Below are 7,768 nucleotides of genomic sequence, written 5' to 3'. Positions count from 1 at the left end.
TGCCTGGGCGTCACCAGGGTCAGACACTTGTCCCTACTCTCTTTTCGTATATTCGATCCCACATTGCCTCCACGGTACGTCCACGAAGACAGTGTTACACATAAATGAAGTATTCTTTTCTTGTAATCATGTTTTAGAAAGTAAAAGGATTTAATAAAGCTACAAACAATGCTGATGCTTTTGTGTCTTTTTTTTTTAACCCCTTCCTTTTTTAGGCTGGCCTTGAACTTCTGATCCTCCGGCCTCCTCTTCCCACCCAGTGTATCTGATGCTGGACAAGTAGCCCAGTGTGTTGTGTGTGGTAGGGTGTACTAACTGAGCCATATCCTCAGCCCCCCACATCTTGTTCTGTCTCTTGCTATACTTTGTGAGTGCAACCCTGGGGACTGAACCCAGGACTTGTGCACACCAGGCAAGTGCTGTGGCGCTGAACTACACCCCAGGTCATTATTTTGTGATTCTTTAAGCCTTTAAAAATAGACCTAAAGTGTTGGAGCCAGGGCTCAGCAGGTAAGAGCTGTTCTTCCAAAGGACCCAAGTTTTGTTTCCAGCACCCATGTCAGGCACAGCTCACAGCCCCCGAAACTCCAGCTCCACGAAATCCTATGGCCTTTGTAGGCACTGGATTCACATGCACATACACACATAATTAAAAATAAATAAGTGTTTAATAATAATAAGGGCCGGGTGGCGGCGGCGGCGGTGGTGGTGGTGGTGGTGGTGGTGGTGGAGGAGGAGGAGGTGGTACACACCTTTAATCCTAGCACTGGACAGTCAGAGGTAGGCGGATCTCTGTGAGTTCAAGGACACCCAGGGCTACACAGAGAAATCTTGTCTTCAAAACAAATTTTAAAAAAGATAAAATAGGTCTGGAGAGATGACTTAGTGTTTAAGAGCACTGGCTGCGCTTGTGCAGGACCTGAATCCAATTTCCAACACCCATACAGTGACTCAGAACAGTGGTTCCCAGGGATCTGATGACCTCTTCTGGCCTCTGCAGACTCGATGCATGCACATGATGCAACACACACACACACAAAGTAAAATCTTACCAGCGGTGGTGGCAGAGGCCTTTAACCCCAGCGCTGGGGAGGCAGAGGCAAGTGAATCTCTGAGTTCAAGGCCAGCCTGGTCTACAGAGTGACTTCCAGGACAGCCAAGGCTACACAGAGAAACCCTGTCTTGAAAAACCAATAATAGTAATAATAATAATCTAAAAAAAATTGAATAACCCCAAGGACTGGGGCATCTCAGTCAGTAAGGCACTTGCTTCCCAAGCCTGAGGCATGCATACTGTCTCCAGCACTGGGAAGGCAGAGACAGGAAACCCCTGCATGGCTCTAGAGCCAGCCAGGATAGTTGGTATAGTCTAAGTATCAAGTTTTAGGCCAGCAAGAGATCCTGACTCCTGAGGTAGTCCTCTAGCCTATTCATGCACACACACACACACACACACACACACACACACACACACACACACACACCTGTGCACACCTGTAATCCCAACACCAGAGAAAGAGAGACAGGAATATTTGAAATTCAAGACCATCCTCGGCTACCTACTGAGGTCCAGGCCAGCCTGACCTATATGAGACCCTGTCTCAAAAAAAACAGAGCAAGCCAGGCGGTGGTGGCGCACGTCTTTAATCCCACCACTTGGGAGGCAGAGGCAGGCGGATCTCTGTGAGATCGAGGCCAGCCTGGTCTACAGAGCGAGATCCAGGAAAGGTGCAAAGCTACACAGAGAAACACTGTCTTGAAAAAAGAAAAAAAAACAAAAAACAACAACAAAAAAAAAAACAGCAAAACAACAGCAACATAAACAAATTGTGTGTTAGTGTTATTCCCCAATATATTATTTATGTAAAAATATCCCAAGATTAAAACTTGTCTCCACACAGGTTTTTATTGATGGTGGTGGTGGTGATGGTAATGATGCAACCCACTCTGGCCCCAAGCTCACTGCATAGCCAAGGATGACCTTGAACTTCTGATTCTCTTGCTTCCAGCTCCCAAGTGCTGGGATGACAGGCATGCACTGCAACACTGTGTCTTGTTCCCTCTGAGGGTAAACCCAAGGCTTCCAGCCGGGCAGGCAAGCACTGTGCTAGCTGAGCCCCAGCCTCAGGCTTCTGCCTTTCACTGTTTTAAGTCATACCTTTGTGCTGCAGTTGTGTGCATGAGTGGACAGTGTCAGGCCGCAGGCAGGAAGCCTCTCCAGCCCACAGCCTTCTCCAAAGAGCAAGAGCTTCTCCCAGATCCACCGGATTCTGGGAATGGAACTCAGGCCCTCCAAAGAGCAGTGTGCTACATGGACTTAAACACTGAGCCTTCTCTCCAGCCCCACTCTTTATTCATTTATTTTTTTTTTATTTTTTTATTTTTTGATTACTTTAAACAGTGTCTCCTGTAATCTAGATTGGCCCAGAACCACTGATCCTCCTGCCTCATCAAGTGTGGGGATTACAGACCTGTACCACCATGTCAGAATTCCTGGTTCTGGATGATTTTTTGGTGGGGGTGGGGGTGGGCATGGGTCCAGACAGGGTTTCTCTGTATAACCCTGGATGTCCTGGAATTCACTCTGTAGACCAGCTGGCCTTGAATGCAGACATCCTCCTGCCTCTGCCTCCTGAGTGCTGCGACTACAGGCGTGCACCACCACAGTGTGTTAAATCTTTTTTATATTTATTTTATTTTATTTTTTGTGTGAATGTTCCCACACATGTGCCTGGTGCCTAATGGAGGTCATAAGAGGGCTTCAGATCCCCCTGGAACTGTGGTTACAGACAGTTGTGAGCTGGGAATTGAACTGGGGTCCTCTTGGAGAGCAATCAGAGCTCTTAACCACTGAGCCTTCTGCAGCCTCCTCCACAGCGGTTTCTGTAGTGCTGAGGATGGAACCCAGGGTCGCATGTGTGGTAGGCAAGCTCTCTACCAGCTGAGCCACATCCCAGTCCTACTGTAATTGTTTGGTGTGGCTGTGGCTCTGTGTCACCATGTGATGTGGAGGTCAGAGGATAACTTTCAGGGGTCAGTACTTCCCTTCCATCAGTGAGTCCTGGAAATTGAACTCAGGTCACTGGCCTTGGTGCTGAGTGTCTTTTCCCACTGAGCCATCTTGCCAGCTCCAAGTCCTTCAAAAAAGAAAAAAACAAAAAACAAACAAAAAAAATCACTTCTAGGGAGCTGTGGAGATGACTCAGTGGTTAAGAAGAACACTGGCTGCTCTTCCGAAGGACCCAGGTTCAGTTCTCAGCACCCATACAGCAGCTCACACCTGTGGAACTCTAACTCCGGCTACCCTGATGCCTCCTTTTGACTTCCTGGGCACCAGGCATGCAGGGAATGGGCAGACATACAGACAGACAGAACACCCATGCACATAAACTTTTTAAAATTTTATTTTTATTTTATGTGTATGAATCTTTATGTGTGTCTGTGCACCTTGAAGGCCAAAAGGAGGTGTGAGATCCCTGAGAACAGGAGTTGCGAATGTGAGATGTCAACTCTGGTGGATGCTCAGGCCCTCTGCAAGAACAAGTAAGTGCTCTTAACTGCTGAGCATCTCTCCAGCCCGTAAAATTTTTATGAAATGGGAAAAATCATATATAATATATATTTGAGTAAAATTTATGTATCATTAAATTGGTCATTTCATTTTTTTTTTCTTTTGGTGCTGAGAGTAACACACAGGGCCTTATACAAGGTAGATATGGGCTCTGCCCTGAGCCCCAGATACATCACCTTTGGGGTGGTCAGCAGGGAGCTTGCCTGACATGCAGGAAGCTCTGGGTTCTAACCCTAGTACTGCATAATTTGGGAATGGTGGTGCAGACAGGTCTTAATCCCTGTACTTGGGAGGTAGAGGCAGGAAGATCAGGAGTTCAGCTCAGTGGCATTTAGTTCACTCACTGTGTTGTGAAACCATCCCCAAAACTATTTATCTTGCAAAACTGAAACTCTGTCCCCATTGAACACTAGTCCCAGGCACTCAAGCTAAGGGGCTAGGGACCTCCAATGAGTTTAGTGGTGTGTGTGTGTGTGTGTGTGTGTGTGTGTGTGTGTGTGTGTGTGTGTTTGCACAGGTGTCAACACTCCTCTGCCCTGCATTTTGAGACCTGGTCTCCTACTGAGTGGGAAGCTTGCTGTTCCTGGCTGAGCAAACAGCAGAAGGAGCTGCCTGCCCCCCTCCTCTGGCACTCACTGGGGTGCAGATCCATGCTTCTTGGCTGAATGCTATTTACTTGTTTGTTTGTTTGCTTTGAGACAGAGTCTCTTTATAGTCCTGGCTGTCCTAGAGCTCACTCTATAGAGCAGGCTGGCTTTAAACTTGGAGATCTGCCTGCCTCTGCCTCCCAAGTGCAGGGGTTAAAGGTGTGTGCTCTGCCTGAATTTAATGTGGTGCTGGAGACTTGAACTCAGGTCCTTCTGTTTGCACAACACTTTATCCATTGAGCCATCTCCTTTGTCCTTATTCAGCTGTAGTAGTCTTTTTAAGATGTTCTTTTTCTGTTTAAATGATGAAATTTATTGTTTCTACCTAGAGTCAAGATGCAGTTTTGTGTATGCATATATGCTTTATTAGCTGGTGAGTCATGAATTGTTTTATGGAACTGTTTATGTAAAAATGGAATCACTTTTGGAAAGAAAAGTTAATCCAAAATAAATAAATAGATTAATTAATTAAATTTAAAAAGGTGTTCTTCTTCTATGTGTGTCCATGGGTCTGTGTTTCTCTGCATATGCAGGTCTCCTCAGAGGCCAGAAGAGCACATGGGATCCTTGGAGCTAGAATTACAAGCGTCTGTGACCTACCCAATACGGGTGCTGGGATTCAAACTCCAGGCCACACAATGGAGCAGCAAGTGCTCTTAACCACTGAGCCATCTCTCCAGCCTTGTGAGTTCTGGTCTGTTGCTTTTCATTGGATTAGTTTTGGTTTTGGTTGTTTGAGACAGGATCTCACTGTGTAGCCCTGCCTGGCCTGGAACTCCCAACGAAGACCAGGCTGGCCTTGAACTCACAGAGATCTGCCTGCCTGTTCATCCTAGCTGAGATTAAATAAAGGTGTGCCGCCATGCCTGGCCATTTATTCTGGTTGGTTTGTTGTTACTGTTTGTTTTGTTTTGAGACTGGGTCTTGTATAGCCTAGGGTAACACTGATCTTACTGTGTAGCCAAGGATGACTCTGAACTCCTGATTTCCTGCCTCTACAGCCCAAGTGCAGGGATTGAGACCTGTCTGCACCACCATTCCCAAATTATGCAGTGCTAGGGTTAGAACCCAGAGCTTCCTGCATGCCAAGCTCCCTGCTGACCACCCCATGCTCCCACCCCGTTTTGTTTCAACCTCTTTGATACCTCTACTTCACAGGTGAGGACTGGGATTCTTTTTTTTTTTTTTTTTTAACTGTGTAGCACTCAAGCCCCTTCCTCCACAGCATCTTGCGTGCTGGGACCGATAATTGTTTGTTAACTGTCTACAACTCCAGGCACTGGATTGTGTGAGATCTCCCTTAGTTCAGACTTACGGGAAGACAGGCAGAGAGACAGCATAGGAGCACACTGCTGTGCTGATCACAGAGCTGAGAAGGACTTGGTCTGGGGGCTTGCTCTAGCCTGAGTCCCGAGCACATCCCACCTACCCCCTAGCAATAGACATATTGCTACATGGAGCTCCACCTCCTCTGTTTTTGGCCCCTCTATGTTCAGAAGCACTGGGCCCAGTTCTTCATTCCTTCCTCTTTCCTGTTGGGCTGGGATTCTAAGCAGCGCTGCCCCTGATTTTATGAAGTACTGGGGACTGAACCCAGTACCCTCTGCTGCTCTGCACACCTCAGCCCTGTATTTCTGTGGTGTTGGGAACCTGCAGTCTCTCCAGCTCTGCCTTGACATTTTGCAGCCTCACGGGCGCAAGGCCTCTGTTCTCCCCAGCACCAGCACGTTACTTTCTAGGCCTTTTGAGGTGTGTGCCTCTTTTTGGACAGGAACTCTGGCTGTGAGGTGGCACACCCTTTGCTCTTAGATGAGGTGGGTGGCACTTTTGGACTGGGGATATATGTCTGTTGGGTCCTCTTGCTCAATCCCAGGACTTATCTCTTGACCCCCACCCCCGCTGATAAGAACAGGCTATCTTTAGTCCCAGGGTTTGGAAAGAACCAGCCAAGGTCACTGGCACTCTTTGCTCTGCTAGAAACTGAACCCTGGGTCCCCACCCCCAATGAGAAACTGAACCCTGGGTCCCCACCCCCAGTGCCTTAACTCAGGCCACCTGTGAGCAAGGCAAGCTTTCTCCCACTGACCCAAGATCTGAGCTCCCTTTCTTTCAAACCTGCACTGTTATGCAATTTACCCAGCAGGGTGGGTTGGCCTGACAGAGTCATGCAGCTGCCAGGTGAAGCCGGAGCAGTTTCTTCTGAGAGCTCAGCCCCCCCACAGACACTTTTTAAAAAAATTTTCTTGTTTTGGTTTCCTTGATTGCCTCAATTTTTTATTTTTATTTTTAAATTATCTTTACTTGTAGTGTGGGATGCATGTGTGTGCCATACCATGTGTATGCAGGTCAGAGAACAATTTATGAGAATTAGTGCATGTGTCTTTGGTGTGTGTATCTAATGAAACAGGGTTCACTCTGTACTTCAGACAGGTCTGGAACGCACTCCTGAATCCAGGGCTGGACTCCTTTGCATGACAATCCCTCTTCCTTAGCTTCTGGAGTCCTGAGATGACAGGTATGAACCACCATGCCCAATGTCAGGGTTCACTGCTCTGTTGGGACAGGGCCTCAGCCTGTTGCCTAGGCTGGCCTGGAATTCACCTCAATCCTCCCTCCCACCACCGAATGCTGGGATTACATGCTAGACTCCTACTTAAACATTTTATTTATTTACTTTTTGGGTTTTTGAGGCTGTCTTGGAGCTTGATATGTAGCCCAGGCTGGCCTCAAACTCACAGAGATCCTCCTGCCTTTGCCTCCTGAGTGCTGGGATTAAAAGCTTGAACTACCACACCAGGCCCCTACTTAAACATTTGAAAAATACAGAAGCATGCCTGTAATCCCAGCACTCGGGAGGCAGAGCCTGGTGGATCTCTGTGAGTTCCAGGCTAGCCTGGTCTACAGAGCGAGTTCCAGGACAGGCTCCAAAGCTACACAGAGAAACCCTGTCTTGAAAAACAAAACAAAACAAACACAGAAGCAGGAGCTAGAGAAATGTATCAGTGGTAAGGAGCATGGCTGTTCTGGAAGATGATAGCTCGGAAACACCCGTATTTATTTAGTCCCAGGAGACGCCCTTTTTTGACCTCTGCTGGCACCAGGCAAGTATGTGGCACACATACATGCATTTAGGCAAAACGTTTACACATAAAATAAAGACTAAATCTAAAAAATTACAGAAACGCCCGGCAGTGGTGTGGCACTCCTTCAATCCCAGCACTCAGGAGGCGGAGGCCAGCCTGGGCTACAGAGCGAGTTCCAGTTTTAAGTAGAGTTAACATTCAAGCAAAACTAATACGGTGTCCTCCGCTCGCCCCTGGAGTCCTGCCGGAAGCCGGCAGGTGCAAACAGCTCTAGGGTGCCGCGACTTTCAGGTCTAAGCACGCGCTACAGACTTCGTCCGGGCCGACTCTCCCCGGGCTCCTGGCGCAGGAATCGACGCATGCGTACCGGGCCAAACTCGGACGGGCCCGTGACACGCCCTCCCTCCCTCCGATGATTGGTCATCGCACATGAGTGACAGAAGAAATTTCGCCTCGCTCTCCACAAA

Source organism: Onychomys torridus, chromosome 7 (genome assembly GCF_903995425.1).
Source record: "Onychomys torridus chromosome 7, mOncTor1.1, whole genome shotgun sequence".
NCBI lineage: Eukaryota > Metazoa > Chordata > Mammalia > Rodentia > Cricetidae > Onychomys > Onychomys torridus.
This window is presented reverse-complemented; position numbering follows the sequence as displayed.